We start from the raw sequence: 20,435 nt of genomic DNA, 5'->3' as shown, positions 1-20,435 counted from the left end.
TAGAGGACTGTTGAAAATGCTCATGGCCCTCCATAATAATACTACTGTGATTGTCAAAATAAATCCAAATGGAAGCCTAAGTGACTATCGCTACCTATACCGGTCTCAAACAGGGCTGCGTTCTGGCCCCCACCTTGTTAAACCTGTATCTAGCAGATTTATCAACAAACCTCAAATCGGATGAAGCATTTCCTCCCCCAAGATTAGGCATAAACAAAAACTGCAATGGTTGGGATATGACAATTGGATACTACCCTTAAGGGCTAACAAATGCAATTAGCATTATTATCAACCTATGCCCCGAAGAACAGTTTAGTCATTACTATGAACAAGACTTAAATTATTACCTTTTCCAACAGTAATACCAGAAGCAGAAGTCAGTGCAATTGGATGCTGAATGAACAACAAGTTGAGGGGTTTACAGACTAAAACTATCTGGGGGTTGTGATTTATCAGTAACTCAAATGACACAGCCAATTAGGGAATGCCTGGTGATCGGCATGGCAACGTGTTCCCACCATTAGGAGGTTTGTGGTACATAATTCTCCATTAAACCCTGAGATATATGTAGGCTAACAATTAGGCCTGCCGTGACATATAGAGCTGAAATATGGGGGTCATGTAAAATTAATTAACTAGAACATTACTGCCTTAAAAATATTATTGGACTACCAAGCTACGTCCTGGTAGAATATTTACAAGCAAAATTTGGAATAGTGTCAGTAGAATTTAAAAACATACAGCAATGATTTAATCTATATAGAAAATACATGAAGGCCCTTTACAATATACTGATGTGCCATATTGTAAGAGGATATTCAGCTAGGAACATATGCTATGGGGGCACTGTGATAGATCAATTCATGAATGATGGCCCAAAATGCAGCAATAACGTCAAACATTGATGCAACGCCAGCATGTGAAGCCAGTGAAACCATCTTAAAGAGCTACATTCATATCAGAGGCTGACCATTAACAAATTCTGACGGACTATGCATTATATTTCCCAAACACAAACATGTAGACTATACAAGGATAAAATGTAATGCAGTGCATACATATTAAGTAATTAGGACTTGGATGAAAATAGATGGAGCGCTTAGGACTTGTGTGAGCTGCAGCAATTGGAAAGCGCTAGACATCTTATGCCAGGCAGTAATTGCTCTACACTAAAATCATCTGCAAGCTTATGGTAATTGTGAGGATTTGATAGTTCAGTGGGAAAACGGGGAGCAGTTATTAGGAGGGAAATCATTTAAATTAAAATCGATCATTTCACCAGAGTGTGGTATGATATGGATTCTCTGCTGGATGGATTATGTTAGTTACTTTTTGTATTATGGTATCCATTTCCTTTTAGAAAGATCAAAGCCTGACACCAAGGGAACGAACCCCCCCCCCCCCCGCCCCAAGAACTGCCTGGTCCCTTACGAGTGATCGCTGCTAAATTATGTCGCTTTCATTATAGGAGTCTTTTATGTTTAATTAGGAGTCAAGACCAGGAAAAAAAGAGAAGTCCAATGCATTTCGGACTATTCGAAGTCTTCATCAAGGACAAAATCTGTCTTTCCTAGCAATTCAGTTCCCCAGTGTTCATCTTGCTCATAAGGTTGTCCATGGGAAGAAAGTTAAAATAGCGCAAAGGCTTTCCTTCAATTGATCAAGATCCTGAGAAAACTCTCATGCTACCTTTGGTAGGAGTGACAATCACTCCTTACCTAGACGACTGGCTAAAGCATGCCTGCCACTTCATGCAGCCTGGCATCGCAGACACCAGGGGTGAGCTTTTGAAGATGCCTTGTTGGCTTATCAGTCTACAGAACTCATCTGGAATATGCACAAGTTTGGAATTCAGAAGAACCTGTTTGGTGCTCGCTTCAGCCGGAGGACTTGGTTTCCTCATTTTCTTCTAGTGGGCCTATGATTCTCTGGCATTCCCATGGATTATCTTGTTCTTTGGATTTTCACCATGGTTATTATTACCCTACCATTTTGCCCCCTATGTATTTTATTGTTTTTAATCAAGCATTATATTGCGACTATCTCCTACCATCAATGTACCATGTTTGGTTGAGCGAGTTCTCTACCGAATGTGAAAACCCAGAGGGTGTTTCACAACCTATTCCTCAGGAATCTAGTACTCAGGTGGCCATCGCTTTCGGACCGCAACCCTGGGGCTGGACGAGAAATGGAGGAATACCTGGGTAGGAGGTCCTCGGGGAGTGGGGGGAGAAGCACCCAATGTTGAGACATGGTATCCCACTTTTTCCGCAACCCATCTAACCCTTATCCCTGTTTATTTCATGGGAAACTTTAACTCTCATAATTCCGCCCGACCTTGTCTTGACAGATGTACTGCACCAAGAAAGGTGAGGAATGAGGACAAAAGGATTACCTCCCCTGACTTGCATTGGTCTGGTCCCTGTAATGAGGCCAGGCAGAGTCAGGCATTTAGTTCTAATTATGTACACCTGCCACTTATTAAGTTTCCCTGGTGAAAATAAAAGGTGACTCACACAGACACACTTTGAGCGAGGCTGGGTACGAGAAGGGTGTGAGAACTTCTATTGCTGAGTCCTATTGAAGGTGTGCATGTCTAGTAACATTAATGCAAACAAAAGGGCCTGATCTAGAGCAGAGATGAGATGAATCTTTTTGACAGATAGTCACCATATAGGGCTTAATGAACAGTTGGAGTGGACCATTTTGATGGATCTCGGGCCAGTTATTATAGAGTCCGTGTTAAGACACCTTTAACTGTCTCTTTTAGACTACTACCCATTTGTTTTCAAATAGAGTATACCTGAGAATGTGTACCTCCTACGGATTCTTTTACATCGACATGATTTTGTACATTGACATGACTCTAAAGATGGGGTTTAAGCTGTATGATTGTGGCTTTTCTTGCCCCTCCAATATGAGACATTAGACATTTAAAGATGGCCGTCCTTGTTGGGTACGTATTAAGACGTACGTCTGAGAACATACTTTTTTAATAGAATTAGTGATTAGCCAGTCGTCGTTTCATTAACCTACGGACATCGAGCAGTGCAAGATGCTGGCGTTCATATTCCCGTTTCTGCCAGTAAGCAGTGCAGAGTTTGTATTACACATATAATTGAAAAAAAATAAGGGGGGGTGTGTGCTTCCTCTTTACTCCTGTTCGTACATTTAATCTGTGAAATGTGTATGTATATGAACAGTGAGGCACATAGAGTTTGCAATGCAGTTAGCGGAGAGCTAAGGAGGTCTTCTGAGATGGAGGGCGGCATTATCTGGGTAACAGATGGTCTATACTAACTAAGTGTACACATTGTGAGCCGTATTTCGTTGCTCTATACAATACAAGTCCAGATTCCGGGCAGCGCCGCAGCTTTTTGCCTTTACATTTTCCGTTTACTATTTCACTTGTAGTGATAACAAGAAAGCACCTTACAATTCGTGTGGGCTACTTCGACAATGAGTAGTACGGACCTTACGCTAGAGACCTATATCTGGACATCTAATCACAAGTGAGTGTGGTAGATCTGGTTATCGGTTAATGCCAACCTTTTTTGATATAGAAATCCCATGATAGTCTTCCATGTCATTACAGTTGGATGTGCCATCAAAGATTTGCTAAATCCGACGGTCCTCTTGTGTGCCACGTGTAGATGGGCTGATTAAACAAAACTAACCCGTATTAAGAAACGGGGTATTGCAAATTACTTTCATAGACCGCACAGTGTAAGTATGCACCGGCCGCTTTTTTGTTTCTCTCTTTTTTAATAGCAGTGCCTGGTTCCGTACGGTGGAATGAGGCATTCTGAAGGCAAGTTTGGGCCAACTGGGTTTGGCTTATTGCCTTGATTAACCATATTACCGATGGAGCGTACATTGTTCTTAGATGCTGTTGTGCTGACTTTTGAGTGTTTGTTATGAGTTGCACGAAACCATCCTCAGCTTGAGAGAACGTTTTCCACTCCTTGATGGTGAATGATTATACGGTTATCTTTAACCTCCGGGTGTGGGTATATCCAGTGACACAGGGCGGTAAGGAGGCATCAAATTGATATTGCTACCAACCTATTGACTGTGATTAACGTTGAATACACTGAATCAGTCTATATAGTAGACAGATACTTGGAGACCCACTGCTCCGCGGAATCAATGGCCAAACTCCAAACACACTGGGGAGGGCAGGGATTCGGCACAGCTTATTCCAGATATGCTAGGGGAGTATATACCTGGATACACCCACAGCTCCCCTTCCGCTTGACCAAATCAGAAATAGACCCGGAAGGCAGATATGTAATGCTATGGGGACACAGAGCAGACGGAGGTGTGCATCCTGAACTCCTACTTTCCTAATAGCAACATACCGGCCCACTTGAACTCGCTATACCCCAAAATTGCACAGCACAGAGACGGTCTGTTTATCTGGGGGGGCGACCTCAATTGCATATGCGACCCAAACCTAGATAGATCCATCCCCCTCCCGAAAGGTCCGTCAGCAGCAACAACCGCTCTGACTGCAATGATAGATAGACTGGACCTGGCAGACATATGGCGAGAAATGCACCCAGCCGTAAGAGGATACTCATACTATTCATCCCCGCACAACCTATACACGAGGTTAGATCACATCCTCATCGGCAGGGAACACTTACCTCAGGTGGAGGGAGCGCAGTACCTAGGAAGGACCATCTCTGACCACTCCCCGCTCCTAGTAACATGGAACCACAAAGGCCCCAGACCCCCAATTCCCATGTGGAAAATGCCGGCAGAGGCTCTTAAAGACCCTGCCTTCAGAGAAGAACTGCAAGAATCCATAGATAGTTACATAGAAATCAACGTGGGAAGCGTGGAACACAGTAGCACGGTATGGGATGCCCTAAAAACGGTGATAAGGGGGGAGACCATTGCAAAGGCTGGTGGAATCAGGAAACTGCTCAGGAAGGACTTAGACCAACTAGAAAGGGAGATCGGAGAACTGGAAGCGGCCCCCATAGACACCCGGGAAAGGGAACCAGAACTTCGAAGGCTAAGGGGGGAGAATGAAACAGCGTGGCGCAGACTAGAAAAGTTTGACCACACGGCCAAAACGAACAGATCACATACGGAAGCGGATAGACCGGGCAGGCTACTGGCCTGGCTATGCAGCAGGGAACACCCCAGACACCCCACCACATCACTGCGAGACGAAGCAGGGAACATACATCACACGCAGCAGGGCGTCAACGAAGTCTTCAAAGAATACTATACATGCCTATACTCACACGTGGAGGAGGTCCCCCAGGAACTGATCATGGGCACGCTGGATGAGATTGGACTCAATAGAATGTCAACTGAACAGGCCATGGCACTAGATACAGAAATCACACCCGAGGACATAACCGAAGCAATTAGGTCCCTAGCCACGTGTAAGGCACCTGGCACTGATGGGTTGCCCTCAGAGTTTTATAAAGCCTATGAATCCTCCCTCACACCCCTGCTACATAAAGTATACCAAGAGGCATATGAGAGGGGGATATTACCAGAAAGCATGAGAGAAACACTTGTGGTCCCAATCCTGAAGCCAAACAAACCGGCAGACCTGTGCGACTCATATCGCCCGCTGGCAATGCTAAATTATGATGTAAAAATTCTAACCACCATACTGGCCAAGCGCCTATCTAAAATAATAGGCGACATAATACATCCCAATCAGAATGGATTTATACCAGGGCGCAATACGTCAATGAACCTGCGCAGGCTGCAACACATTATAGCGCAAACTAGTGAAGACGAGAGCCCCAGTGCATTACTATCCCTCGATGCCATAAAAGCTTTCGACTCCATTTACTGGGAGTGGCTTGTGGCGGTACTCAAGGAATTTGGCTTCGGACCTGGATTTATCAGATGGGTCTAGATACTATACACCAAACCAAGCGCAAGAGTAAAGTCAGGGAAACATGTGTCAGACGCCTGGAACATACAAAGAGGGACTAGACAAGGCTGCCCATTATCCCCAATGTTGTACGTATTGGGGCTGGAACCCATAGCTATTTATTTCCGGAAACAGTTTTTTGATGCCGGCATAAGACTGGGAGGGGTGGACCACATCATTTCGCTTTATGCAGATGACGTTCTTATATATGTCAGGGACCCACACATCAACGTGCCAACCATACTAGAAGTCCTGGACAACTATTCCAGAGTCTCTGGGATCCAATTTAGCAAGACAAAATCCTGCTTGTTCCCACTAGCGGCCCTAAAAAATGAGGACGCAGAAACACTCCCGGAGGTAGGGATAAGATGGCAGACCACCACATTCCGATACCTAGGAATCCAAATAATGCACACCCCAGCACTGATGCACGAACATAACACAAAAGCAGCGATCCCGGCCCTGCGCAGATCCATGAACTTTTGGTCGAGACTCCCCTTGTCTATGATGGGAAGGGCATCCATAATTAAGATGATTGTTTTACCGCGATTCCTATATGGGTTCCAGAATGTACACTACTATATTAATAAACCCCTCTTCCGGCTGCTCGAGACGCTAATAAGAGAGTTCATCTGGGGGGAAAACAGACATAAGATAGCGCTGTCGACACTGACCCTGCCATACACACAAGGTGGCATCCAACTCCCAAACCTAGAAAAGTACTACCTAGCAGCACAGCTTAGCTTTGTACTCAAATGGTTATCCGATGAGCCCACAGATGAAACACCCCTGCTACAGTCCATGAGCCTCCCATTCACCCTGAAGGAACTGGTCTGGGTACCCACGAAACTGCTAGGTACGGCACCCCACATAGTCACCTTGGGGAGGGAGATCTGGCGCAGAACAAGGACACTCACCCGCACACAGAACGCTTACGCACCTGAAATACCCCTGCTCGCAGACCTGTACACAACGGTCACTGATCTAAAACAAATTAGATTGTGGGAAAGCGGAGGGGTTTACACCTGGGGAGATCTTTATGAAGAGGGCACCTTTAAAGAATTCGCCATATTACAAGAAAGGGAGGGCATCCACACGGGCCAGTTCCTCTGGTACCAGAAGGTCCGCTCCACAGCACGAAGCAAATGGGAAGCGTGGCCGGAGGAACCGGATCCGGAGCCACTACTCACGCTGTTATATAATATGGGGGAGGGCAGTAGACCAATATCTCAAATATATAGACACTTGAGCGACATACCCAACCCCCGGAGCGCGGAAATGAAAGGAAAATGGGAAACAGACGTAGGCAGAGAAATGACAGAGGGGGAATGGAATAGGGCACTTACATTCCCCAAGGAGGTGTCCAGGAATCATAGATTCAGACAAATACAAATTAATGTGCTGCACCGAACCTACCTAACCCCGAAACGAATAGCTAAGTTTAACAAACAATCGCAGTCACACTGCACCTGGTGCATGAGGGAGGAAGCGGATCTAATCCACATGATGTGGGAATGCCCCAAGTCCAGGACACTGTGGGATAGGGTAAAACAGACATGTGAGAAAGCAGGCATGACCAACTACAAATGGGCACCTGAGGAATGCCTACTCGGAACCTATCCTAGGCTAGCTAAACTGAAACACACAGTCAGACTCATGGACATAGCGTGCATCCTGGCCAAAAGAACCATAGCCATGTCCTGGAAACGACCCGCAGGTCCGCAATACAAAGCATGGCATAGCGAAGCAGAGCGATGGGTGTCGGCCGAGACCAAGGCCTGGGTTGAAAGTGTCACTAGATCTACGGATGAGTCCAGCAGAGCTCTCGAGGCATGGAAAGAACTCACTAGGCATATGTTCCTCCCCTCGGACGACAAGCCCCCATGAACCCATGACCCGAAACGAACCCGCCTACAAGACAAGAAAGGGCAAGCCCAGACGTGCGACTGGAAATGAGGATGGTCCTGGGAAGGTGTCCCCCCTGCACCCTCCCTGAGTATGCTACCCAACTTCCCTACATCCCCTCCTCCCTGAAACAAAAGAAGCGGAAACACACGGACATGGCAAGGAGACAGTTACTGTTACCTGTTATTTGTTGTTTGTTATATTGTTAAGGCTAAACCGAAAAGCACTGTAAAAGATTATGCACAAGACGCGTTTTGCAAAACTTGTAAGAGATATTACTAAAAATGCCAATAAACAAATTTTAAAATAAATAGTAGACAGATACTTAGACTTGTCTAAACTCGACCCATTAATAGAGTTGAATCACTTTATTATGAGTGAGGTACATTAAGTTTACTCATGCTCATTCATTGTATGCTTCCGTTACTTGTACAGGTGAAAGTTCAGAGCTGACATCTAATGCATTGGCGATGATTACGGATTGCCTTCCTCTTGAAGATGCCACATCTTATAACCCCTGAAGAATTTCTGCCAAGTCAATCAATAACGAATTGGGAAAGAAACATGTTGGGTCTTCATATTTTATTAAATTGATGCCGATTAATTATCAGCAATAGCTAGTGACCAACTGATTTAGTCACCCTTATTTGAGTAAGTAACTGTATTTATACCCTTAGAGTCGAGTTTGTTGAATTTATGTTTATCATTTATAACATTTTTTGTATTATAGTGGCGTCACATTTTGTTTGTTGCACTGTATTTGAATAGTTGCCTGTAGTAATTGTGTGAGTTTTGTGAACTGGTATGAGTGAAGTGAGGATGGAGGTTTTGAGAGGTGTGGTTGCTGTTTGCTTTATTTGATGCATTACTGCACCATATATTTGAATTATCTGATTGTGTATTTTGTGATTAATGTGTTAGGTATTAGTTTTTTCTTTTCCCTTTTTTTACATCTACACTTATTAATTGGCAAATTGAATTTTATAATCCAGGTTTGGATTTTTATAAAACAATTTTTATGGGGTTAATAAATTCATTGCAACATAGTGTGGTCTAGATGTGAACTGAATTCTTTCACCTTCCTCTGTATTGCTAAATATTTCTTGTTCAAGTGTATTTATGTATATCACTATATTGCGACTTTATCCTTCACCTGACAGAAGCATACACGTTTCCGGTCTCTTTGTACTCCGATACACATTGGTTCTCTCCAGGTATGACCAGAGTCTAGAATTACCTGGCTTCCCTCCTTTCTTATGTTTATGGGTACGAGAAGGAACAGTTCTTCCAAGGCGGATGCAAACCAGGCTGTGCGAGTTGGATGGCCAACGGGCTGATCAGCAAGTGAGGATCGAGAGAAAGCCAGACAAGATTTCCAAGCTTTCAGGAAGCCGTGAGTGTTCGAAAAGGCAGAGCTGTGCAAGTGGAGGATAGAAGCCTTCAAGGTGCCAGGAAATGGTCTGTGATCCTTCCGGGTGAACGGCAGAGTTGGGGAGCAGAGGAGGCGTAAGTAATGGCTGTGCGCTGTGGGGAGAAAAAGATTAAAAAAGACATTCATTTAACACAACCAGTGAGTTATCGAGCCCAACAAAATTCCGGTTGATGTTAAAGTGAAAGTGACTGTGATTTGAAAGTTGAAGGTTACGTGTGTGCCGATAAAATGCGAGTGAAGAAAGCAATTGTAAAAGGAAGCCACCCATTTGAAAGTCTGTGAAAAGTATCACCTTTTTCTGAAAGATGCAACAATCGTACTGGTTATATAGTCAATCGAATTCACAGCGCTTGCACAAGTGTAATTCAGGGTGGAAAAGGCTGCAGGTTACTGAAAAATGTGGGTATATTGCCTGTATACCCCACAGTTTAGGTACACAATGAGAACAAATCCAGTGACACTGCGCCAAAAATTCCAAGGTTGTAAGCTAAATTGCATTAAGTTTATTATGAAAGGAGTCAGCATGACACGTGTGTCGAGCAGACGCGCTCTTCCTCCGAGGAAGCTTGAACATTAAATGATATTTGTCATGCAGGTCCATTTAAACATTATAAATAGTATGACCCAGGAACTAAATCAAGGTGATACAAACAGGCAGTTACAAATACGTCAGAAACCATTCATATATGTTCATAGGCTTGCCATGCATTCAAGGGTAAAAATTCAAATTAACAAACAACTATCAATTGATCATCAATATGTTGCAACAAAAGATGGCAAAACTATCACAGATTGATATGTTTACATGTAAACTGAAACTTAAAATGCACCTAAAAATGTGTTCCTACCCTTATCTCAGATTTCGCTTCAAACGATGCTGAATACAAACATATTAATGTCATTGGACGGTTGCAATCAACAACAACCAAGCATTTTGAATTTGTTAAATGACGAATATTTTACAACAAAATTTAAAAACCCAAGTTTACGCCGGTCTTTCCACCTGACAACATTATAGACACTTTCCATGAGGCAGAAACCAAAGACATTCACAAATTGGCGGATGAACACACACACACACACACACACACACACAACACACTTACCCCCGCAAAACTTGAATTTAAACAAATCAGAATACTTAGCCATGCAAGGAATGGCTAACAATCAAAATCTAATTATCAAAGAAGCCGACAAAGGGGGTAATGTCATAGTGATGAATAAGACTGACTATATCGCTATGGGCCCGAGACATTTGAATACGATGCTATTTGATCTTGCCTTATAATCCATTGAACCAAATCAAAACTTCAATTAACCAATTGATTCAAGAATGGCATCTGAAAGGTACGCTCACAGATGTAGAAAAACAATTCCAAGTAGTTGATGGTCCCACAATGCCCACTGCATATTTTTTTGCTCAAAATACATAAGTCCTTCATAGATATTACAGAAGGGAGGCCAATTGTCAGTGGAAGTGGTGGTATGTTCTGAACCGATCTCCATTTACATCAATCAATGTCTCTTACCTGTTGTTATTCAAACGCCCACATACATTAGGGACACTATGCAGAATCTACAGATTTTAGAAAACTTGGAATTCAACAAGAATCTTTTATTGGTTACCCTTGATGTAAAGGCATTGTATACCTCGCTTGATCACTCTAAAGCCATTGACGACGTAAATTATATCTATCGCCAATCATCGGCTTCATTTTATGAACATATCGAAATGCTCAAGGAATTTCTGCTGTTCATCTTACAAAAAATAATGTTTTTTTATTCAACAATGTTTATTATAAACAACTAATTGGGATTGCAATGGGAGCTAGTTTTGCGCCAGCGTTGGCTAATATTTTATTATGCATCAATTCAAACAAGAATTTGTATTCACCAACAGTCAGTTTAAGCCATATATTCATCTTTGAAAAAGATTTAGAGACAATGTGATCATGATTTGGTCAGGTACTGTGGATGAACTTTGTTAGTCTTCTTAATGACATTGACAGGGGAATCCAATTCACTTACATATACAGTGGTACTAGCATTGATATTTTGGACTTAACTATTACAATTACAGAGAATAGATTTTAAACTAAAAGCAAGAATATAATCGGTCAATGCTTTGTTACATGGTAAGAGCTGCCACAAGAAACAAGTGATTGCCAATATAATGAAGGGAGAATTTATTCGAGCTAGAAGGAACTGCTCAGGAGCAGCAGATTTTCAGGCAGAAAGCCAATTAATTAAACGAAGATTTACAGAAAGAGGATATGACAGACATAACCTCACCAACATTGAAAATGAAGTTCACAAACTAAAGAGAGTTGATTTGCTAGTACCCAAAACACTCAACCTAGGCATTGCATCTAGCAAACTTAGATTAATCACGAGATACAATTTGGATAGTCACAAAATTCACACAATTGTTAAGACACTGGCATCTACTACAGTTAGATAAGAATGTGAGCAAATAGATAGATCCCACTCCTTGCTTTATTTTCAGCAAGGGAACGACCCTGAAAAATATACTTTGCTACTCCTTTATGAGTAACCCCAAGCAGAATCAGACATGGCTACATCTGGCACAGAACAAGGGATTCCATAAATGTGGGGGCTGTTCGCTGTTCGATGTGCATTTATGCTCTGGAAACATCAGTTGTCAAATTTGGAACATTGGGAAACCACTATATTGATTCTTTTATAACTGCAACTCCAAATGTGTTGTGTACTGCATTATCTGTGTATGCGGTTTACATTATATTGGGAGTACCATCAGACCCCTGAAAATTAGAATCAGGGAACATCTACCTACAATTGGCAGTCAGGAAGCAAAATATCCACTTGCCAGTCATTGACAAAGCGAACATCAAATGGATACCAAACAGGACATTAAATTGGCCAACGTCTCGCTACCACGTAGAGGAGGCAATTTGATTCTAAAATTGAGACAATTAGAAGCCAGACTAATTTGTAAATATAGGACAGTTTATTCTGGCTTTAATTCTGACCAGAAATGTGCAGTTTTTTTTACGAATGATCCTTCATTTTGTTGTTGTTTCTCACATTAATTTCACTTTACAAGTGTTAATATGGATTTGGAATACTCTGCCAGTGCCTTACATACGTGATTATTTATATCTGCTGAGGAATATTCATTCATGTCGTGTTATTGTCAATCCTTAATAAATGGTGGATGATTGCGCGTCAGGCCGAGCGCACCGGCCGGACTCATGTCACAACAGAGTCAATTGGGCATACATTTAGGCTGACTATTTTATATTTGTCATTTTCGTCAGACCAAAGTTAGTATTGGAATATTCACATTCATTAGACAGCATACAGTTTTTATGTATCGGCGGTATCAATAGGCGGCTTTAGCAAGTTAATATGGAATAACTGTATATCCATACCGTTCTCACACACCAAAGATGGCGGTGAATTCAGACAGTGTGATTTCGCGTACACAACTCGCTAGCCTACGACTCAATGCATATACACATTACCGCGCAGCCACGGTTGTAAGCGGTTGTCAACAATCCGGCTGAACAGACTATAGAGGTAAGACTCTTCATACACGATCCCTTGGACCTCCGCACAATTGCGGTGCTCAATGTCCGCTTTTGCAATAATATACAGCGCTGACTGGTTATATTGCATTTACTTTGTCTTTTCAACAAATTTGTGGACATTGCGCACAATTTAACCATATTGGATACTACATCAACGCACTTTTGACATTCAATTACAAACTGATTTGAATCTGACAGATTCTTCCGCAACTGCGAAGAGATTGGTACGCTTTCAGTCTATTTATGTATACTTCTTAAGAGAGATAGAGTTTCAGAGACTGCATTATTCTGAATGGCTTGACAGAAACAGGTATATCCTCTCTTCCATTTTAGTTATTGAGCACCCAAGTACCTGTCTGGTAAGTTTGAGTTTCGTTTTCCTTTATTTTCCCTAGTCTTCTTGAATTTGCTAAACAGCCTAGTTGTGGAACAATATTAAATCACAAATTCCAATCAATATCTAACTATCATGCACACGACTTTCTTTATGGAGACATTCAAAGACCTCTGACTGAAAGATAAAGGTACTCTATATAACTATTTGTGACCTGACTAAGGCTAATTTGATATATTGGCGCACATCCAGTGTGCCAATATTTCAGCTTATTGAATGTTTACTAACCAAATGTGTTTTCTTTTTTCTCCCTCTCCCTATCGTCATGGTTGTATTATTTGGACTTCATGCTTATTGTGATGGTTTTATTTATCTTTTGTTGGAACATATTGATGAATGGTTTCTGACATATGTGCAACTGCCTGTTTGTATCACCTTGATTGGTTCCTGGGTCATACTATTTATAATGTTTATACACAATGGATCTGCATGACAAATATCATTTAATGTTCAAGCTTCCTCGGAGGAAGAGCGCGTCTGCTCGTAACACATGTCAGGCTGACCCCTTTCATAATAAACTTTATGCGATTTAGCTTATAACCTTGGAATTTTTGGTGCAGTGTCACTGGATTTGTTCTAATTATTTTCTGAAAGATATTACAAGCAAAGAAAGATAAATAAAAGTGAAATATACACACTTTGGAAAAGGCCAGAAAGACAAGTAAAATATAAGAACCACAAGTACCAAGAGGCATTGGTGCTACAAGAAAGGATGTGAATTGTGAAAATGCCAAGAGGGCAAAAGGTAAAATTATAAGAACTGCAAGTACCAAGAAGCATTGGTGGAAAAGAAGTACAACAACAGGTATTGGTGCTGAATATGAACTTTGGAAAAGACAAAAGAGATTAAGAACTACAAGTGCCAAGAGGCATTGGGGGAAAATAAACACCAAGCGGTATTAGAGTTACACATGAACCTTTGAATAAGCCAAGAGGGCAGATCAAAGAACGAGAATTGGGAGTACCAAGAAATATTGGTGTCACAAGTTGAGTATGGATGATGAATAGAAGAAATATGGGAAGAGAGCTCCAAGTGGTCATGCAGAGGCCTATGTAAATGCCTTGCCGTTTCGAAGGTCTTCAACAGTGAAAGAGAGCCAAGATAAAACGTGGGGAAGGGAACCCCCACAAAGAACAAGACAGGCTCGTCCCCGGCAGAGGGAAGCCAGTGCAGAACTGTGAGACATTAAGAGCATATGAACCGAGTATTGTGAAGACTAATGAAAGGATCGAACTACCAGAAACTGAAAGCCTAAAGATTGAACTGTTGAACTGTACCAGTAAGCCAAAGTGTGCAAGACTGACAGAACTGGGCCATCCACCTATCCTTTGTTTATTAAGAGACTCTCTAGACCCTGCAGTGTTGAACCTGGGGAAAGGATTTGATGCTGATTCCATTCTGACATTTTTTTGACACACCATTTTCCTTTTTGTAATCCCTTAACACATTTAGTTATCTGGAGAAGGAGGGCAAGGTTAGGTTTTCTTAGTATAGGCCTTTTTATTTTGACCAGACTGTCTTGGGAGTATTTGTCATTGTTTAATGGTCCCAATTACTCCCATTTTAGAGTTAAGGCCAGGAAGGAATTCTACCATCCCAACCCAATTCGTAAATAAACGTTTTTGAAACTTTTATCCATTGCGTCTGTGTCTACTGCTCCATACCATGGCTTCCTCACACAAAGAAGAAACTGAATAAAATTAAAGAAGCAGGTTATTTTCATCAAGCTCACAAGGTTGTCTGAAGAATAAACTGCTGGAGGTTGTACCATCTGTTTATCAGTGGCTGCAAGCTCCTGGGGAGAAAAGGGTCTCCTTCTTCACGGCTTCTTGTGCTTTTCTTAAACCTGTTTGAGGTGGAGGCATGGCTTGCTGCACACAAGATAGTGGTTTCATCGTGGAGCTCCAGGGTCTCCCTGCTTTATCCACTTCAAGACGAGCAGTAAATTCGACCCCCGTTTGTCATGTTGCCAGATATTAGCTATGTCCAGTTTTTTTAACCCATTTGCCATTTTTTGTTCCTCTTCCCCTGCAATTGATTGGTGTACACTGTGGCCTGTCAATTTCTCTGCTCGACCTGCTGCTTATTGTCATCACATACTTGTGATACCACTAATTTACTTATCCTCCTTTATCTGCTACTAGTTCTATTATCGATTGTCCTGTTGAACATATGTTCAGCATGTCAGAAATCTCATTTGATCCTGGACATTGTTTTTCCATTCCAATTTTCAGTTTCTCTGCCTCACTGAAACATGGATTACTCCTGATAATACTGTTACTCCTGCCTCTTTCCTTAGGGCTTCTATAAACTTTGCACACTCCACCCGTAGTCATGGTTAAGGGGGAGGCACTATATTCTTTGCCATTCCACATGGTCTCTTGCACCACCAATCTCACTTCCTCTATTTTCCTCATTTGAGCATCACTTCGCTCAATTCTCTTCTCCATGTCCAATTGCTTTTCTAATTCTTTACCGCCCTCAAATTCTCTCATCCTTTCTAGCTGATCTTGATTCTCCCCTTTCCTCGTCTTCTTCCTCTTGATTTATACTTCTTGGTGACTATAATCTCCATTTTACTACTACTCCTGCTTCTTTGCCTCGCCTTTCTCACCTCATTCCATTTAGCTCAGCTTCCTACCTCTCCATCTCATAATCTGGGTTAATTTTCACCTCTTTCTCCAGATACCCCTGCGGTATCTCATCCCACTTATTTATCTGATCACTTACTTTCATTTCATCCCCTTCTACTCCCTCCCATTTGTCTTTCGGGTTGTGATCTTTGTTCTTTCAATTCTACTTCTTTTTCTTCCTCTCTTTCCTCTACCCTTTCTCCCATTAACCAATTATCTTCCCGTTCCGTTGATTCTACCTCTACTCATCTTGATTGAGCCTTACGTATGACACACCATCTCTACCCATCTTGTCAATTTTCTCCTTCTAAAAAACCTTTTCAACTTTGGCTCTCTCCCGCACTTTGCTCTCTCTGTTCTGTTCTGCACAAGGCCGAACATTGATGGAAGAAATCATGTGCTCCTGCTGACCTGCTTACTCTATGTTCTCTACTTGCTGTTAAGAAACAATACTGCTCTTATTCTTTCTCACCATTGACTACATCTTATTCAATTACTGTGCTCCATCCTCGTCCTCCTGAGACTTCTCGCTTTCCCCTTTGGATCCCATTCCTTCTGCCTTAACTTCCTCCATCTACTTTCCTCGAATTCCTTATCTCGATGTTCAAATTAACTGCTCACTTGGATCTGCTATTTTCCGATGCTTGTTTAAACATGCCATCTTAAAAAGCCTTCCTTGGACCCTTTTCTTTCCTCAAATTTCCATCCTATTTTTCTGCTCCCTTCTCTATATAAACCTAAGCGACTTGTCTATGCTCAAGTTTCTTCCTTTCTTCTTTCTCCTCTCCAATCTTGTTTTCGCCATTATACTGAATCTGCTCTGTTGCACATCTCCAACTGTTTACTGTCTGCTAGGCATGACAATCCTCCATTCTTATTCTACTTGAACTTTCAGCTGATTTTGATCACATTATTCTGCTTTCTTCTCTCTAATCTCTTGCTTTATCAGGCGCTGTGCTTAGCTGGTTTAAATCCTAGCTTTCCGACTGCACTTATTCTGTTTCTTGGGTGGGCGAGTCTTCTTCTTACCCGTATCTCCATGGTGTACCACAAGGTTCTTTTCTTGGACCTCTTCTCTTTTCTTTATATACAATTCCTCTATCTGACCTTATTTCCTCATGTAACCTGTCTTGCCTTTTTTATGCACACGATTCACAAATTATCTTCTCTTTCTCGTCTTTTTCTTCTCTTGATAACACATTTCCTCCTGCCTGCTTGCGGTCAAGTCCTGCATGGTCTCTTGATTTCTTCATCTTAACCCCTCTAAAACTAAGGTTCTTTTTTTTTTCCTTTTTTATTATTTGTTTAGTTGCATAACAACTTTTCAAATATTATTTTTTATACATAAACATAAAATTCATTTCATTACAATTAATTTCATTTACAAATAAAACTATCAATTAAATTGACACTTAAAGTTCAATCTTAAAATTGCGAAAAATGTGTGATCCAAGATCAGCTTAAAAGAAAAGGAGGGAAAAAGAAGAGGAAAAATGCTTTAAACATAACTTATCAATACATTGCAATAGATTTAAAGCATCATTATTCAATTTCAACCTTCCTGCATTAACTATGGTCAGGCACTGATTTCCAAAAAGTGGACAATTGCTACTTTTACCGCTACTCTTGGACATGAGAAAACCAATTGCCAAGTTTCCTGTAGATCTTGGCACACTGTAAAATCAAACACCCTTTGGAAGAATTGTTTGCGAATTACAATCATTGCACCAATAAATGTTTCAGGTTCACATTCATTTAAACAATACCGGCAATGTATTAACTTTTTAGGGATTAATTTCCTTCTCACCAATACATCACGCGTATGCCACAAATTAAACCTAAAATGCATATACTGACATCGAATGTGTGGTGAGGGACATTTAATCAGCTATTCAGCCATTTGTCTATACCTTTTTGCCCCAAACAATGATGTATCAAAGTCTTTATATCGAGCACAGGTCTCCACATTCTGAATCCAGTCAGATCGGAAAAGTTTAATTTTGGCTCACCTAGGGTTGTTCATTAACAATTCCAAATCAATAGATGCCTCCGTCATAGCATTGTATGTTTTTTTACACCAGGATTTTGATAATGTGTTACAGTTTGATAGCAGATCTTTAGCTACTATACTCAATACATTGTGCATTTGAGTGCACAATAGGCATTTGCGTAACAAGGAACACATTTCCCATAACAATTGAAAATACAAAGAGAGTGACCCCAGTTCGTATTGGATCAAGGGTAGAGGGGTGCAGTTGGGTACATTCAATACTTTCCTCCAAAAACTGGCTTCCAGTTTATTCCACTCCTCTTTTTTTACAACACAAAAGGCCTCCATGCCATATATAAAGATTGGCGTTACTTTCATTTGATAAAATGATAGGACATGCTTAAGTGAAAATTTCCCAAACCTATATGCTGATATTCTAGCTTGTGATGTCAAAGCTCCTAGTTTAGATTCTAATTCAAATCTGTGGTGGATTTGGTAATTTGTATTGGAAAACACAATGCCTAGATATTTGTAATGATCAACCACAGTCATTGTGTTTTGACTTCTCCACGGGCCTTCTGGTTTTCTTTTTTTTGGGGTTATGTTCGACTTGCATACTACCACCTGCGATTTATTGATATTTATGATCATGTTATTCTTTTTGGTGTATACATCTAAAGCTTGTAACATGTTTTGCAGCCCACTAGGGGTTTGACATATAATTACCAAATCATCGGCATAGAGTAAGTATTTTATTTTTTGATTGCCTAGCCTCGGTGCGTCACAGATTGTACTAGTGAATATGTCACCCATGTCCAGAATGAAAAAATTAAAACAAAAATGATGCAAGAGGACATCCTTGTTTCAAACCTCTCTTAGTGGCCATCATTGCTGATAAGTTGCCCCCATATGTTAGACGTACTTGCATCGTAGTGTTCATGTGGAGTAGCCTAACAAAGGTTAATATGAAAACAAGACACTTATGTTTTTTCAATTTATTGTATTACATTGTTCTGTCAATCAAATCAAATGCTGCCTGAAAAAAAAAAAAAAAATAAATAAATAAATAAAAAAAAATCGATAAATGCCAAGTATAATGGTTGGCCCTTTTCTGCGTATTGCTGTTTTAGCAAGTTTAGGCATAAAATGTTTGGGGTTGTGCCCAACCCTGACACGAAGCCTGCTTGGAATGGATCATTTAGATGCTGGGACATGGTCCATTTATTTTGTTCTTTCAATAAAAGTCTTCCATAGATTTTGCCAGGGACATCAAGCAGTGAAATGGGACGGTAACTGGTCGGCAGTTGACGGTCTCCCTTTTTAAATAGGGGCACAGTTATGGCATGGGTCCAGCTATTTGGGATAACTTGCTCTTGATTTATAGCTGTGAATATTTTATATAATATAGAGGCCCAAAGCTCCGGTTGCAACTTCAACTAGTAGTTGGATAACCCATCAGGGCCCGACGCCTTTGAGTTGCTTCCTGTTTTAATCAAGAGCCATATATCCTCTTGATCAAAATCCAAGTTGAATTTTTGCACAGACTTATTGCCCACCGGACATTCACTACCTTGTGGAGCAGCGTAAAGTGCTGTACTAATTTTTGTTCGTCGACTGCTTTCGAATTGCAACCTGTGAGCCAACCGTCACTTGATTAATGATTGACCACATTTTCGCTGTGTTTTTGGTGGCTAGAATGCTCAGCATGTTTGCACCATCATTTTGATACAATTGGGCTCTATGTTGTTTTACCCAATTTACATATTGATTTTTAATCTTCCTGAGTTGAAGTGCCTTCTGATCCGGAGGGTTACGAGCTATGTGCCTCACTTCGGCTCGATATGCCTTTTTTCTCAATTTCAGTTCCAAATCAAATGAATGTAAAGGAGGTTTGGCTATTGATTTGACATATGTTGGTTTGGGCTGCTGGAAAAGTTGCATTGCATTACTATATTCCGTTCCCAAATAACCTCTACTCCCCGCTTCCTTAGAGAGCGAATTTGTCAGAAATTTGTTGAAATGCTGCAAACCCTCCTCAGACCATCTAAGACGATTCATCCCAGGATTAACACATAGATGGTTTTCTTGCTGTGTATTAATACAGATTGTTTTTTGATACTCATTCTCCCAAGTCATTGCCAAAATATTATGGTCACTTTTTTCAACACCTCAAAGCGTACTACAGCTGAAAGTAAGTTCTCATTTACGTATATGTAATCAATTATGGAGTGATTATACCCTCGTTTCCAAGTGGCATAAGGTGGCGGATCTGTTTTGAATGCACCATTAAGCATATGGAGATTTCGATGTTTCGTAAACAACTTCCATCTGTGTGTTTTGAATTTATCACTTTGGATTTTACTCTCCCAACAATTGATGTTAAGATCCCTTGCCATTACTACATGGGACACCGTAGGGTCAGTTTCAATTAAATCCAAAAGCATTGTCAAATCTTGGTAAAATTTAGTTTCTGTTATTGACATGCTATTCCAATATATGTTTAGGAGCATGGAAATATCCAATATCTCCGATAACCACCTTCACCATGAGCATATGATTGTTTGGCATTGCCCATAATTCTGACGATGTTACCTTTGTTG

At 41.1% G+C, this 20,435-nt stretch overlaps 1 protein-coding gene across 3 annotated transcripts in view; it reads right to left on the bottom strand.

Moving 5' to 3' along the window:
• IRF5 (interferon regulatory factor 5) overlaps positions 1–20,435 on the bottom strand; it is a 215,697-nt gene that overhangs the window by 185,200 nt on the left and 10,062 nt on the right. Inside the window, exon 2 of one of the 3 annotated variants that reach the window (XM_069629550.1) lies at positions 9,051–9,337. The exons of the other annotated variants lie outside the window; for them this stretch is intronic. The gene's annotated coding sequence lies outside the window, so the exon portion shown is untranslated. The remainder of the gene's footprint in view (positions 1–9,050; positions 9,338–20,435) is intronic. 3 annotated transcript variants of the gene reach the window in all.

This window comes from Ambystoma mexicanum, chromosome 12 (assembly GCF_040938575.1).
Source record: "Ambystoma mexicanum isolate Mex_15411 chromosome 12, UKY_AmexF1_1, whole genome shotgun sequence".
NCBI lineage: Eukaryota > Metazoa > Chordata > Amphibia > Caudata > Ambystomatidae > Ambystoma > Ambystoma mexicanum.
Note: the sequence above shows the minus strand (reverse complement) of the source record. Positions and strands in the feature narration are given on the sequence as shown.